The following is a 17,116-nucleotide window of genomic DNA, read 5'->3' on the forward strand; positions in this document are numbered from 1 at the left end:
TTCTATTTAATTAATTAAATTTTTTATTGTTAGTTATGGACACCCTCTGCCCGATTTTAGATGCTAGTATCCCCTTTAATTAATTGGATTTAAATTAAATCAATCCCTCTAGTTACACCAGTTAAATGGTTTACCAACAGTCACTCTGCACCAGAAAGGCCTTATTAACTACAACCCACAGAGTTAAAGTTTGAAAAGAGCACCTAACACCCCACTTCCCCTAACTCACACTTACCCAAACTCACAGCACTCTTTGATGACTCGCACTAGGACTGGTCTTTTTATACTGTTTGTTTGTTTACAGCCAAATGAGTCACCCCTGCTGATTGGTTAGAAAACTGGTTTCCACTGCCTGCTGTGCCAATTTACTCCTACTGCAGTGTAACCTTGTTTTACTCTTCTTAAACCAACAGAATCCCAAATATTTAACTTTTCCCCTTTACTTAAACTGCTTAAGTAATCTTATCAAGAATAGGGATAGGGAGGGGCGAGGCAATGGAGGGATTTGAAAACAAGGATGAGAATTTTAAAATCGAGGGATTGCCGGACTGGGAGCCAATGTAGGTCAGCAAGCAAAGGGGTGATGGATGAACGGGACTTGGTGCGAGTTAGGACACGGGCAGCAGTGTTTTGGATGAGCTCAAGTTTACGGAGGGTAGAACGTGGGAGGCCGGCCAGGAGTGTGTTGGAATAGTTAAGTCTAGAGGCAACAAAGGCATGGATGAGGGTTTCAGCAGCAGATAAGCTGAGGCAGGGTTGGAGACGGGTGAAGTGACAGAGGTTGAAGTCGGTGGTTTTGGTGATGGAGCGGATATATTGTTGGAAGCTCATCTCAGGGTCAAATAGGACGCCGTGGTTGCGAATGGTCTAGTTCAGCCTCAGATAGTGGCCAGGGAGAGGGACGGAGTCGGTGGCTATGGAATGGAGTTTGCGGCCAGGACCGAAGACAATGGCCCAGAAATTCGGGTCGGGGGCTTCCCGTGGGTGTAAGCCCCCGACCTGCACTTACCGAGCGCGCCGGCTGTTGTGCTGTGGGCCCCCGTGGAATTCCGATCCTGGGCCTCCTCCAACTGCCGGCGCACAGTGCTTGCGTATCCCAGGGGCACAGTTAATTGAATGCGTCCCTTGGGATCACGTGGGCCATGGAGAGCCAATCGGAGCAGGGAATGCTCCATTCATAAGTTTGACAGGAAGAGCTGTCAAAACTTATAAATACTACGGGCCCCAAAACATCACTAAATCTTCAAATAAATTTTTTTTAAATCACATTTTTTAAATAAACTATAAATTACATGAAATAACTATTTAAACAATAATTTAAATTTTTGAAAAAAATAATTTTATTTTCTAACGGGGCTGAAAATAAACTTACCTTGCTTTAAAGTATTTAAAAAATAATAAACCTGAGGAAAAAATGTTTTAATTTTAATTAATTCACCACTTACCTTGTAAAAAGCAGGCCTTACGCCTGCTTTTTAAATGTGTAACTTCTGGAGACTTACCCTCCCGGGAAAACCTGCAAAAAAAACCTACGTTTGATGCGCACGCGCAGCCTCTCCCGCGCACGTGTTCGACCTCTTAACCCCTGCTTTCAGGGGAACAGAAGTGCCGGTTTCCCGCGCATGCGCAGTGCATGCAGGAAACTGGCACTTCCATTGGGCGTACGGGTGAGTACCCCGTGCATACTCACCCGTGGAGACCCGAATTTCTGGGCCATTGGCTTTGGTCTTCCCAATATTTAGTTGGAGGAAATTTCTGCTCATCGGACAAGCAGCATGACAAATCAGAGACAGGGGAGGGGTCAAGAGAGATGGTGGTGAGGTAGAGCTGGGCATCGTCAGTGTACATGTGGAAACTAACGTTTTGTTTTCGGATGATGTCGCTGAGGGGCAGTAAGTAGATGATAAATAGGAGGGTGTGAGGGATAGAGAGGCAGAGAGGTTTAAGGAGGGAATTACAGAGCTTAAGGCCTAGATGGCTGAAGGCACGGACGGCAATAGTGGTGCGAAGGAAATCGGGGATACACAAGAGGCCCGAATTGGAGGTACACAGAGATCTTGGAGGGTTGTAGGGCTGGAGGAGATTACAGAGATAGGGAGGGGCGAGGTCATGGAGAGATTTTAATACAAGGATGAGAATTTTGAAATCGAGTCGTTGCCGGACCGGATGCCAATGTAGGTCAGCGAGCACAGGGGTGATGGTTGAGCGGGACTGGGTGTGAGTTAAGACACGGGCAACAGAGTTTTGGATGAGCTCAAGTTTATGGACGGTGGTAGGTGGGAGGCCGGCCAGGAGAGTATTGGAATAGTCGAGTTTGGACGTAACAAAGGTATGAATGAGGGTTTCAGCAGCAGATGGGATGAGGCAGGGGCAGAGATGGGCAATGTTAGGGAGGTGAAAGTAGGCCACCAAATATGATGCCAAGGTTGCGAACAGTCTGGTTCAGCCTCAGGCAATGGCCAGGGGAAGGGATGGAGTCAGTAGGGAACAGAGTATGTGGTGGGGACCGAAGACAATGGCCGCAGTCTTCCCAATATTTAATTGGAGGTCATTTCTGCTCACCCAAAACTGGATGTCGGACAAGCTAAAATATATTTTGCTAAAATTGCTCTATGTGCACTAAACATGTCTTTGGCAATAGGGAGGGCAAATAGGGTGGCAGAAATACACGTGCACCGCAGCCCTCAGTGTTTGAAGCTATTCCATTCCCCAATACAGACAGTGAGGTGGCTTTGGCACCTTTTGGCTGTACCAAGCTTCCCCAGTAAGTCGAGAAATTGTCAAACATCAAAATGGAAGCTTTTCAAAACAACTGCACATGCCCCAGCCACGTTTATTTTGAAAAAAAGATTTCCGAACTATGCTTTTGTTCCAGAAAGTTTCCTAAAGTGCCGGGCAACTCCACACATGTTAAGTGATGCCGAAAACCACTGCACTACAAATCGAAGTAGATGGGCTTAAGCCACTCAAAATGGTGATAATTATGTCACTTTGACTATTGTTGCCTTTTCTTTTAATGCCACTTCTGTTTATAGAGGCTTGTGGAATGAAGACAGAATTCTGATTTGCAATTCTAATGCCTGGAAATTCATCCCACAAGTGGGTCAGCAAGATCATAAGAAAAGGCCATCAGGTCCATTGAAGTTTATTCCTCTTTAAGACGCTCCTTAAAACCAACCTCTTTGACCAAGCTTTTGGTCATCTGCCCTAATATCTCCTTATGTGGCTCGGTGTCAAATTTTGTTTGATAATCGCTCCTGTGAAGCGCCTTGGGATATTTTATTCTGTTAAAGGCGCTATATAAATACAAGTTGTTGCTGTTATTGACACACACAGGAAAATTGATCAGATGCATTTTGAGTACCAATGTGCCGACGAGCTTCAAAGTCTAACAGGTTGAATCCGTTTCAAGGTTAACTGTAACATCGTTGCACAAACACATTTATTCCAAGAACATGCCAATTTAGAAGTGTTCTGGGAATTTCTTCAATGGCAATTTAGAATGTTTGTCATTCAACATTTTCAGAAACTAATCACTGCAGAGGTTAGACAAAAGGAGGAGAATGTGCACTGTTACAATTTGGGCTTTCTCCCAACATATTTATCTCATGCTCATCGCAAAAAGTCACTTTCCATAAGCAGACTTGCATTTCTTACAAACTAAAACTCACAGGGGGAAAAATTCGGTATCGACCATTTTGGGGTGCTAATATCGGTATCGACCATTTTGGGGTGCTAATATCGGTATCGACCATTTTGGGGTGCTAATATCGGTATCGACCATTTTGGGGTGCTAATATCGGTATCGACCATTTTGGGGTGCTAATATCGGTATCGACCATTTTGGGGTGCTAATATCGGCCGGGTGCAAAATTTAGCACCCGGTGCAAATTGTCAGCAGGGACCGGGAAATTCGACTCCAGCGCCCCTGGAGGTGGTGGCGTGCTAAATCAAGTGCTACACACTTCTCTTAGGGTGCTAACATTGGGGAACGGGACGCTACCTCAGAGCGCTACTCAAACTCAGACGCTATCAATAACCCTGTACTCAGACAGACTGGCGCCGGCCAGTTCTTAAAGGGGAGGGTCCATCATGCTGCACAGCCTCACCCTGATCATTGCTGCTTTTGACCTGGGCCTGCAAGGAGGTGCAAATCTTCAACCAGGAATCTCATGGCTGCTCAGAGGCCCAGGGAGAGAGCTCGCCGGTTCAGCGACCAGGCATTGGAGGCTCTGGTTGTGGCTGTGGGACACCGATGGGCAGTGCTGTTTCCAGACACTGACAGGAGGCCATTGCCCCGGGAGTTCACAAGGGTGTGGAGGGAGGTGGCCCATTACGTATCGTCCGGAAGCCTGGTCCAAAGGACTCACACCCAATGCTGCAAGAAGTTCAACAAACTCACTTGGGTGGTCAGGGTGAGTCGATGCTTGAAAAACCTCTACATCCCACCATCTCAACCTCACTCTGTTCACAGACGGTATAAACTGCCAAATCCCCAACACTCACCCAACAACTATGCCCTTCCCGCTTTCCATCTAACTATACTGTCTCCATTCCTTGCTCCCTTCCTGCCCCCCTGCCCTCACATTAAAGCCACTCTTGTACCTTCCTGCTTTCAGATAGTGAGCCACCATCTGACCAGCCTGTCCCTCAGCCTCCCAGTGGCAGCGACGCGGGAGAGGATCAGGAACACCAAGCCGGAGCCTCACTGCCTGCGTCTCCCGAGGCCGACATACTGGGGCCATACTGGGGCCACTGGAGTGGAAGCAGAGGAAATGGCTCTGATGTGAGTGAAGCTCCGGGACCCTGCGGGCTGCAGCAATGCCATGGGGGAAGGGAAGCTCGGGGGCCATCTCCCCGGAGGATGAGTTCTGCTGCACAGGACTCGGGTGAGGACCTTGATATCGCGACGATGAATACTCATGCAATGAGCATGCACACTGAGCTCATGGGTGCAATGGCAAGGGTGCCCGACAGCATGGATGCACTGGCTAGGAATGTGGAGGAGTCCGCCGCCAGCACAGCTGTCATCTGCGCGCAAACCCTTGAGCCCATCCTTGCCTCGTTGCAGAGGATGGTTGAATTGCAGGGAGACCATGGGGACCAGACCCCATGCTGCGTGTAATGGGTGAGGTGGCAGCATCTATTGCAGCACAGGCCGAGGCAACGCAACGGCTTAGTGTTGGAATCGAGTCATTGTTTGGTGCCATCCAGTCTCAGGCTGCTCTGATGCAGTCTCAGATTGATGCCACGCAAGCACTAACTGCTGCCATTGTAGCTGGGTCGGCCACTGTCCACCGGGGATCTCACGGTGCTGCAGCAGGTCAGCAATCTGTTCTCAAGCAGATTGCTCTAGATGCTGTGGTTCTGCCATGTGGGAGTGGCAGTGTGTCGGTTGAGCAGGAAGGTGCTGTCCTCTCTCAGGATGACAGCATTCCTGCTGCCACCACTGCCACTCCACCATTGCACATGCCACAGCCTTTAACCCAGCCAGCCCAGACTGCTGCCACCCAGGCAGCGTTGGTGCAGGCTGCAGCCGGGCCCTCCAGGCCCAGAGCTGGTCGAGGATGTCCTGCAAGGCCATCTGCAGTTTCTGGCTCCCAGACTCAGCAGCCTTCCGCCAGCCTTGCTGCAGCCACTGGGGCCACATTACAGAGGAGCAGTCGAGTGGGATGGAAGAAGTGCAAAGTGGAGGGATCATTGAAGAAGAGTGAATAACTAAAATATTTCGACCATATGGGGGGAGTGTTTGTGCCAAAGTTGGATGTGTAAGACTTATTTCAATGTGGTAAGAACCAGTTTTGTTTGTTAATGAATTGTTGTGTTTGTTGGTTATTGGTTGTGCTTAATAAGACACAGTTGTTCAGAAAAATAATGTTTTTTATTGAAACATTACAAATTTCCTCTTGTTACTCATTGGAGCTTTGCCCGGTAATAGGGGCTGTGGGATGGCTGTAATGATGTGCTTGTTCATCCCTAAAGCCATCTTCTCTGTCATTCATCTGAAGCGGTGTCTTCTGAGGCGTTCACGAATGGCCCTTGCAGAAGCAACATTGAGCACCTCCCTCCCAAGTTGTTGCTGCTCATCCTCCTCTTCATCCTCCTCCTCCGCCTCCTCCTCCTCTCCCTCTTCCTCCTCCTGAGGTGGTCCACCAATCCCTGGTGGCAATGGCTGGGTCCTCAGAATGGCGAGGTTGTGAAGCATGCAGCACATAACAATGAAAACCAATACTCGATCAGGGGAGTACTGCAGGGCTCCTCCAGAGTGGTCAAGACACCAGAACCATTGCTTCAGCATGCTGATAGTCTGTTCGATGAGGTTCCTAGTGGCGCTATGGCTCTCATTGTAGGCGAGCTCAGCAGAAGTGTTAGGGTTACAGAGCGGTGTCATCAGCCAGGTGCAGAGTGAATAACCCTTGTTCCCGAGGAGCCAGCCACAGGGGTGATGTGGTGGTTGGAACAGGCCTGGGACATCAGTCTGGCGCAGGATGAATGCATCGTGGTTGCTGCCAGGATAGCGGGCATTGACAGCGAGGATGTGCTGTCTGTGGTCACACACCAACTGCACGTTGAGAGAGTGGAAGCCTTTGCAGTTACGGAAAACCTCTACATTTTCACGAGGTGCCCGCAATGCCACGTGCGTGCAATCAATGGCGCCCTGAACCATGGGGAAGCCCACTATCCTAGCGAAGCCACATGCACGTTCACGATGTTTGTCTCGGGACATGGATGTACCCCCTTCTCCTTTTGTAGAGAGCATTTGTGACCTCCCAGATGCAGCAAAGGACAGCAAACTGGGAGATGTTCACAATATCCCCCGTTGAAGGCTGGAAGGAGCTGCTGGCCTAGAAATTGAGAGCCACTGTCATCTTCACTGCCACCGACAGAGATGTCCTGGTCCTGAGCTGAGGCTGGAACTCTGGCTGCAGGAGGTGGCAGAGCTCTGTGACCACCTCCTTGCTGAAGCAGAGCCTTCTAAAACACTGCTCCTCAGACAGATGGATATATGAGAATTGCTCCCAGAATACCCTGGGAGAGTAAGGTCTCCTGTGGAGAGCCCTGTTGGCTCTCCTCCCTCTGGCCATGTTTTCCCCTCTCTCTCTCCGCCTCCGACAGTGAAGCTGGATGGCGAGGCCCCATGCCAGTACAGCCCCCATTAAATCTTCAAAAATGTGGTTGTAATAAAGCTTACAGAAATGGGAACCTGAAAAGTCTTGCTGATGAACAAAACTCCTTCAAGTAAGACAGCGTTAAATGTCTCCAGACGCCTCTCTCCCTCTCTCAACCTGCGTATGCAGAATTGATTGCCGACAGGAAAAAGCAGGAAGTGCACGCCTTTAAATAGGGCTCCCCCAGCTCCCAGCTGACTGCAAACCATCCCCCTCTACCTGTTGTTCCTAGCCCCAGGTGCTGAGGCAGGGGGCAAGAATCAATTTCCGGTCCGGGGCGCTACCGGGGTGATGCGCGCTTCGATGAAGTCACGATCTCCAGGCGCAGGAGATCATGGTGGTAGTGTTTAGAGCCACCGCAAACTGCCAGGTCAATTTCGTAGGCAGCGCTAAAATCAGTTGTTGGCGTCCCATTAGCACCCCCGAAGGCACTAACAGGAGGCGCTAACCAACCAAATTTTTCTCCCACAATATTTTACGTGGCATGAATGGGGTTGCACGCCACAGAATGAACAATTATTCTTTTACACAGTGCTCTTCACTGGACACTTTGTGGGTTCCCACTGTGTTCTTCTATCCAGTCCGAAAGGTGGTAAACATACCATTAGACTGTTAGGTTCTGGCTAAAACTAATAATTACATTGATTTATATGAAAGACACTGGTAGAAACAGATGGCAGTATAATATCAGTGCAATAAACTTTTTCAAAACAACAAAAAGACCTGATTTTGCAGCAATTCCTTTCATGAACTTTTGAACTGAATCTTTGATACAACAGTTATGCAGCAAAGTGATTGTATCCTGGCTAACATACATGTCAAAAAACCTACCTGCACTGATGTAGCCAGTTTGTCTTATTGAAACTGTGGAAACAATTTCTGAATAATATTGTGTCTTTGGCTACCCCCAGATTCCAAAACAAAGGACATGAATAAAAAAATACAGCAACCTGAAAATCATAATATTCTGTCCATTTAATGCCATATTAAAAAGATATAAAAGATTATTTTTTCTGTTTAAAGTATGTCAGAACTCTGCTTCCATCACATGTACAAATAGCGATTAGCACTTCAATGGTTATCCTGTCAAAGGCCTAACTATAGGTTGTATATATGACCAAATAAGACAAAGCCAAAGTGATTGACAAATAAGATGCTTCCTTCAATATCTCAAGGGCAACAAAATTGCCAGATTTACAGATCATCTCTGCCTCCTATTTCAACAGTTTAATTAACAACCTATTCATGCTATAAATGGGCCATGTGATATAACCAGCATCCTTCTTAATCAACATCACCAAAAAAAAAATCAGATTATCTGGTCATTATCACATTACTGTTTGTAGGGGCTTGCTGTGCGAAAATTGGCTGCCGCGTTTCCTATATTACAACAGTGACTACACTTCAAAAAGTACTTCATTGGCTGTAAAGCGCTTTGGGACAACCTGAGGTTGTGAAAGGCGCTATAGAAATGCAAATCTTTCTTTCTTTCAGTCTCAAAATCTACACAATACAGAAATTCACCAAACTGAAGGATTTAAATCAACCAAGAGAATAAGATATCCTCAGGAAGTTAAATGGGTTCGATATGGCCCAAGATAAAGCAGATTTACATGGTATGGGGAAGAAATGGGCTCAGTGCATTAAATGGCCTTTCTTATTTTGCCTTTTCTTATACTTAAGTAACCAGTAGTCACATTCAATCTCAGCTACTGAGCTACAGAATTTACACTCCTCGGCATTTAAATAGTATAGAAAGTGACTTTGTACATCTAACCACAGAATGATATAACCAGCACTCCCTGCATGTTTCAGACTCTGCTCAGCACAGATACTCATTGAGTTAGAATAAAGTAGGATAAAGTCTTTGACAGGCTTTAAATAAGGTATAATCAACACCTTTTCAATCTCTATATAATACACAATCTGAGTATGGGATTGAGTTACTGGACTTATAACTATCTAGGGAATAATATATACCAGAACACAACAAATAAATCAGTATTCACTAAGTATAGCTTATTGGCCATAGATATAAATCATACCCAACAACAGTAAACAACTAATACAGTGTACAGTGCAAAAATAACTTCCAGTTAGCATAGTGTTATGGGTGTCTATAGTCAGATAATGGCAGTCAGAGTACCTGGCAGCAGATCCTTCCAAGCCACCAGAGGGGATATCTGCCACATCAGACAGTCTGCTTTGCAAATATGTATCAGGCAAATAACAAATGATACATCTGCAAGGGGCAACAACTTCATCACTCTTCATGTGGAAAGGAGCCATCAGCTAGACAGGGCACAGAGCGTACACTCAACTGCATGGTGGCAGAGATTTACACAGAGTCTACAGCACAGAAACAGGCCATTCGACCCAACTGGGCCATGCTGGTGTTTATGCTCCACACGAGCCTCCTCCCATCCCTCTTCATCTAACCCTTATCAGCATATCCTTCTATTTGTGTCTCCCTCATGTGCTCATCTAGCTTTACCTTAAATGCATCTATGCTAATTATAAAATGGAGACCAGAACTGGGCACAGTACTCCAAGTGTGGACTAACCAAGGTTCTATACAAGTTTAACATAACTTCTCTGCTTTTCAACTCTGTCCCTGTAGAAATGAACCTCATTGCTTTGTTTGCCTTTTTATGGCCTTATTAATCTGCAACGCTTTTAGTGATTTGTGTATCTGTACTCCCAGATCCCTCTGCTCATCTACCCCATTTAGACACTGTTTTTTCCAAATGTGGCCTCCTTACTCTTCCTACCAAAATGTACCACCTCACACTTATCTATGTTTAAGTTTATTTGCCAATTACACACCCATTCTGCAAGTTTATTAACGTCTTCTTGTATTTTGTCGCAATACTAACAGTTCAACACATCTCTCTCTAGTGGTTCTACAATGCCAATATCCACCTCCATAAAAAAATGAGGCAAAGTGCTTAGTGTACTTAAGTGGACATCTGGGATCCTCATAGCAACCCCATGGCTTTCATACAGAATGTGTTTGCACTCAAGTAATGTTCAGCTAGTATCTGATCACAGAAACATCGTTATGCACCATTCGGTCCTCCGAATCTGGTGTTTTGTGCATCCTCCTTCCCTTTGCCCCACCATTGTGGCAGAATCATTATCCAACCTGACCTTACTATCTAGAACTCTCTCCCTAACACCCTTCACATCTCTGTAAGGCTCTTCTCTGTCTTTGAAAACTTTCTCAAAACCCATCTTTTCGACAATGCTTTTGCATCCCCCTCCAAATCTGTCCATGGCTTGCCTCATTGCCAGTCCATTCCGGTTTATTTTCTTTCCCCACTCCACCCCTCCGTAAAGCATCTTACATAGAGACATAGAAGATAAGAGCAGGAGTAGGCCATTCAGCCCCTCGAGCCTGTTCCGCCATTTAATGAGATCATAGCTGATCATCCAAATTCAGTACCCTTTCCCTGCTTTCTCCCCATATCCCTTGATCCCCTTAGCCTTAAGAAATATATCTAACTCCTTCTTGAATATATTTAATTAATTGGCCTCAACTGCCTTCTGTGGTAGAGAATTCCACAGGTTCTCCACTCTCTGGGTGAAGAAATTCCTCCTCATCTCAGTCCTAAATGGATTACCCCTTATCCTTAGACTGTGACCCCTGGTTCTGGACTCCCCCGCCATCGGGAACATCCTTCCTGCATCTAGTCTGTCTAGTCCTGTTAGAATTTTATAAGTTTCAATGAGATCCCCTCTCATGCTTCTAGCGAATACAAGCCCAATCGACTTTTTCTACATTAAAGGTACTGTGTAAATGCCAGTTGTTGTTGCTGCTGTCTAGGGTCGTTATCCAAAAAGCAGCCATGCTGCCTTCTTTATGTGACAGCCATGTTTTTTTGTTGAAGAAATGCAAACATTTAGTTGATAGCCCTTGGTAGACCAGGGTTAACCTAACCTCTATATCCCTGGCTGCTGACCCCATTCAGAAACCCCTAATGGCAAAGGAGCATCTCAGGCTGGAAGCTTGAGCAACTGCTTGGTGTTCTCTGGCTGCCACCTCCAACTGCAAGAAAAATGTGAAAGGCAAAAGTGGATCTCCAATCTTAAGCCTGCAGCTAGCCAAATAATACCCTCCACTTCAGCTCCACTGCTAATGGCTTGCTTCAGGTTTCAAGAAAGAAAAAAGAACTTGCATTTATATAGCACCTTTCACAACTTCGGGTCATCCCAATGTGCTTTACAGCCAATGAAGTGCTTTTGAAGTATAGTCACTGTTGCAATGTAGGAAAGCTTCATTTGCAGCAGATGTTCCAAAGGTCCCCTGACAGTAAGTCAAACTTCAGTGTCGACGTTCCAATTTTATCTGAATTCATGTTCAACATCAGATGAAACTGACGGTTTCCCCTCCCTAGTATGACACAATGACCTTTACCCTAATAAGTGTTTGAGAACTTAATTGTGTTGTTCTCCTGAGGTTGACTTGAAATTTTAACTGCTGCATAACAATTTCTATTACAATTGTTTCAATCTCATCATCATATCACTAATATAGTATCGCATGATAGGCAAGACTAAGCAAACTGTTTTTCCCCAAATTTTCTCCCCTTACTCTCCTGTAGGCACAAGTATGTGCTGGACAGTGAGTGTTGGCAGTCTAGTTAACCATGCGGGAGTGGAAATCACAGTTGAGGTCTATTCCAGTCCTCATCCAATATTCACACATAAACGAGACTATGATCAGGAATATGAATCCTGGCTGATTTTACCCCATTCTAGGCCAGTTATAGTGCCAGAACCATTACTCATGTAAGATTGGCTAAATCAACACAAATGGGGGGCTGAAATTTGGATTGCACCTGAATATCACATCATTTTATTTACTAAAGTTTAACTAAGATTTTCAAAAATGACAAATTCTCATAATTTTGCCTAAACAATTATGATGAACCTTTAAAAAAATATGGTTTTGAACCTCCCTTAACTGGCCAAATTCTGATCGATCTAGACTTAAGAATTGATCCAATCTTATCAGCACCATTAGATTAATATTAGAGCATATACTTTGGGAGAGATACCTTAATGCATGTTTAGGTTAGCAAGGAGAACCATAGGATTTAGAGTGCTATTGGAAGAGGTGAAGGTGATGGGAAATTTTGTTGACGACCTAGATTTAGTTCAAAATTAAACAGATTTTAATTGATTTTTACCCAATTGTATCTTTAAAGTGAGACTGACTTTCTGATCCTTTGCTTGGAGTATATAAGAATTAAAGCTACAGATCCAATTAGAATACTTTACTACCAGAATCCGTTTATCGCCATAATAATATTAAAACAATTAGTTGCTCCAGAGGAATTTATCTAACGAGGATGTTGCAAATAACTACTAAATGCACTTCTGAATTAACACCTTCCACAGATATTTAGGAGCCATACTGTTATAATGTATTATTATAGAACTCCAGTCCTTCTGTAAAGCTTCTTTGCTGTTCATTTAGTGTGTAAATAACCTGTAGTAATATTTCAGATTCCATTTCACGACATTTAATTTGCCTTGTATGCACAACCTAGTACTGCACTTGCATAAAAAGCATCACTTCCTCCCCTTTGTATTCCAGCCCCCTTGAGATTAAGGCCAATATTCATTAGCCATTTTGATTATTTTTGTACCTGTCCGCTAGCTTTTAGCGATTTGTGTACTTGGACTCCCAGATCTCTTTGCTCCTCCACAGTTCCTCATCTCTCACCATTTAGAAATACACTGATTTATCTTTCTTGTGTCCAAAGTGGATGACCTCACTCTTGCCCACATTGAACTCCATTTGCCAATGCTTTGCCAACTCACTTAAACTGTTTATGTCCATTTGCAAATTTCTGCTCCCATCTGCACTATTTACTGTCCCTCCTAACTTAGTGTCATGTGCAAACTTGGATATGACTTATCCAAGTCATTAATAAATATGGTGAAAAGTTGAGGCCCAGAGCAGATCCCTGGAGAACACCACTTGTCAGGTCCCACCAATCAAAGTACCTACCATTTATTCCCACTCTCTGTTTCCTACCTCCCAACCAATTTCCAAACCAATTCAAAAGGCTACCTTAAATTTTGCGCACACTCATTGTTGCTAATAATCTCTTGTGTGGCACCTTATCGAATGTCTCCTGGAAATCCATACAGATAATATCCATAGACGCACTCCCTTATTCACCTCATTAGTGACCTCCTCAAAATATTCAACTAGGTTAGTCAGACATGACTTACCCTCACCATGTTGGCTCTCTCTGATCAACTCACATTTGTTCACATGGTCAGTCAGCACTCACTCAGAAATGGAATCTGAAATATTACTACAGGTATTACACACTAAACGAGCAGCAAAGAAACTTTACAGAAGGATCGGAGTTCTATAATAATATATTATTACACTCTAAGCTAATCACTGAACTTGACAGTGCTAAGAGGTCAATGCTATGTTAAAAAGTACTACATTCAAATGTTAAATTTAGCTGGAGAATAAGAAATTATAATATAAATAAGGGTTATAAATGTGTAATAGCAAAGATTTCACTGGTTTGTTAGAAAGTGTGACACTTATCCTTATGGATTATCTAAGATAATCCTGCCAGTGACAACCCTATAATAAGAAAGGTATTTTGCATAATCTGAGAAAACAGATAAGAAAGATATTAAAGGAACACAATTAACTGTTGTGCAGGAGGGGTAAATGGATATAATATTTATGGTATCATACTAAGAATCACAGAACACCAGACTAATATCTGACACTGGCAATAAAATAACTCTAATCTAGTGCTGAACAACAGAGTTCTACATCTGTAGAGATTTACAGTAGCCAGCAAATAGATGAGATTGCAGAGTGTCTGTCCTCAACAACTGAGGTGGGATTATATTGATCTATGAAGATATGTTACATTCCTCAGCAACTTAATGTACACAGATGGATATAGTCAGTTCCACATATATGGAAATTGGATATGCCCAATCTAATCTATACAGGATCCAGATATAAAGCAAACCTTTACTAAGCCTTAGTTTTCCCCAAATCAAATGTGGTCATTAGCAGATTCTTTTAGCTCAATCCAATCTATTGTGTAGAGCAGGACTCCACAATCTACATAGAAATGAGTGAGAAAGTTCATGTTGAATTAGTTAGTGGTCCTATGCAGTGTTACTTGTATTCAAATTGTGGAAATAAATGCAGGTTCTACTTGCTAACATGGGTAATACTTGTTAGTGAGCACAAGGGACACAAAACACATCACTGAGAATTTTAGACATAATTTTTCAGATAATATTTAGAAAAATAATTTTACAGCAGAAGCAGGAAGATATGATTGCTTTACATAAGTGATCTTGTGTACAACTGTACAATATGCATACAATGGCGTACAATTATCTGATAAGTTAAATGTTATTTCTGACTGGCTTAAAATAAGTATATTTCATGTGAAAATTGTGCTCCTCAGTTTACAATAAAGAAGAAATCATTGTTAATAATTCACTTTGCAGCTCCTCTGATGGCTTCATGGGTAAATGCATCAACAGTGTGGTAATTAATGAGCCTTATAGACCACTGAAGGTTTCGTGTTTTGGTCAACAGTCTGTGCTGAGCTATCAAATCTCAGGCATTGCGGAGGGCCTCTGAGCTCTCGGGAGGGTAAAATCAGCCCAGGCTACCATTCCTGATGGCTATCCTATCAGCCTTGTTGGAAAAGGTTAGCTTCAGGCCTAGCTTTAATACGCCATCCAAATAGCCTGCCGACACTCACTATCCAAGTGTACGCACGCAGAATGGCCACCTACAAGGGTGCTGGTACCTATAGAACTGTATCCTTGAGCAAGCTTCAGGACAGGAGACGAAAGGAGAGGGGAAAAGGACAGAACTAAACAAAATGGGGGGTGGTGAAGAAAAAACCTGTTTCATTTAAGACAGGTGGAAACAATAAAATAATTTCAAGTAACAATCGATAAAATGCAATTCTCAGGACTCAGGTTCATTGCTTGAAGACAAAAAATAACTCATTGCACTTTGTAAGAGAAGGGAATAGTTGCCTGTTAAACATACATTACATTTCTTATAACATTTTTGATTTAGTTAAATTGGATGTACTGTACCTCAGGGTGAAGCGAAATTCAGCCATAATGACCTGCAAACAATTGAAAAATTGGACAATAAAGTTATCATTTGAAAAAAATTGAAACTTAATCGACCATATTAATCATTGTTTACTTATAAATAGATACAACACCGTATTCTTTCAGGTCAAAATAAATTGCACTGCTATAGCAAAGTGTAGTGTGGCATGGCACCAGCTTATACCCCTTTAAGACTGTTAGGTGATCTTATTGAAACATATAAGATACCGACGGGGCTCGACAAGGTAGATGCAGAGAGGATATTTCCCCTCATGGGGAAATCTAGAACTCGGGGGCCACAGTTTCAGAATAAAGGGTCGCCCTTTTAGAACTGAGATGAGGAAGAATTTCTTCTCTCAGAGGATCGTAAATCTGTGGAATTCTCTGCCCCAGAGAGCCGTGGAGGCTGGGTCATTAAATACATTTAAGGTGGAGATTGACAGATTTTTGCAAGATAAGGGAGTGAAGGGTTATGGGGAGTGGGCAGGGAAGTGGCTTTGAGCCCAAGATCAGCCATGATCTTATTGAATGGCGGAGCAGGCTCGAAGGGCCAAGTGGCCGATTCCTGCTCCTATTTCTTATGTTCTTATGTTTTTAAGAGTTCCAACAACAGGCTGAGTGAACACCAGAGATACACTAAGTAAAATCTGTCATCTACGTTACATTAAGACTGACCAGAGTACAATCTATCTGTTATCTACAATGCAGGATTGGAATAAATTACCTTCTGTAATACAAAATAAAATGCAGAAATCTTTAAAATACTGTTTTCCAAACATCTCCAAGGCCATGTCCTATGCTCACATGAATTGGTTTTGAAAATGGATAAAAAATTGTTTTCAGTTTCTAAAAATAAATTAGTCTTGTTAAATGTAAATCAGAGAGATTTTATTTTTTTCCTCTTCTGAGTCCTACTGTGAAGTAATCATTGGCTGAATCAGGTATCTTACTTTCATATTCCATCTAATATGTTGTCCCTATGATTATTGGATTATGTCTAACTTACTATAATAAAGGAAACAAACCCTTCATCTCTAAACCATTGTGATAAAATATCATAAACCTTGATTTTGCAACTAGTTACTTCTTACATAAAGAACAACTTGTGCCAGAAGTTAAAGAAAAGCATATGCCCACTCCCCAGGTTCGGAGAGTTACAATACTGACGTTTCCACCCACATCACTGCTGTATGGCACAGTTCAAGGACTGTGAGATAGAGAATACAGGGCAAGAAGGGAAGCTGACAAAAATGCAGAAATATTCAGGGCACAAAGCTCAAACATCCCACAAACACAAATAAGGTACATTGACCAATACCATGTCATTACTTTTTTCATCAAAACTTACAATATTGTATTTTATTAATATAGTGCATTATTTTGCAATGCAAGACTCTGAAAACATTTAAAAAAGGAAAAGTCTCAAAACTGAATAAGAAATGGCTTGTTGCTTGAGGTGGAAATGTATACTGGGGTGTGGAAAAGTGATTGCAGTGCTCACTGGAACCATCTAGCCATAAAGCACTGCATGCATTGTATATTTCAAGTTGAGCTTTTTCATTAATGAGATGCCACATTAGAATCTATGGGTTTAAACAGAAGTTTGATATTCATTTATTAGGAGAGACACGATTCCGTTTCTCGATCTGTGCAACATGTATTTAAAGATCACATTTTCCTGATATTTTTCAGGACATATTTCTGCACAGACATGAAGTTCAAGGCATTTCAGTTAAATCTAATAGAAGATGACAATAATGGTATTCCAGAATAAGTTGAAAGTGATCATAGTTACTTGCATGCCC

At 43.2% G+C, this 17,116-nt stretch overlaps 1 protein-coding gene across 1 annotated transcript in view; it reads right to left on the reverse strand.

The window, feature by feature from the left end:
• The window catches only part of LOC147124842 (receptor-type tyrosine-protein phosphatase delta-like), a 921,962-nt gene extending 906,635 nt beyond the window's left edge, over nucleotides 1-15,327 (reverse strand). Inside the window, exon 1 of the mRNA XM_085993952.1 lies at nucleotides 15,291-15,327. The gene's annotated coding sequence lies outside the window, so the exon portion shown is untranslated. The remainder of the gene's footprint in view (nucleotides 1-15,290) is intronic.
• Between the last annotated feature and the right edge of the window lie 1,789 nt (nucleotides 15,328-17,116).

This window comes from Somniosus microcephalus, chromosome 1, assembly GCF_052327205.1.
Source record: "Somniosus microcephalus isolate GS21.2 chromosome 1, FLI_Smic_1.0, whole genome shotgun sequence".
Lineage (NCBI taxonomy): Eukaryota > Metazoa > Chordata > Chondrichthyes > Squaliformes > Somniosidae > Somniosus > Somniosus microcephalus.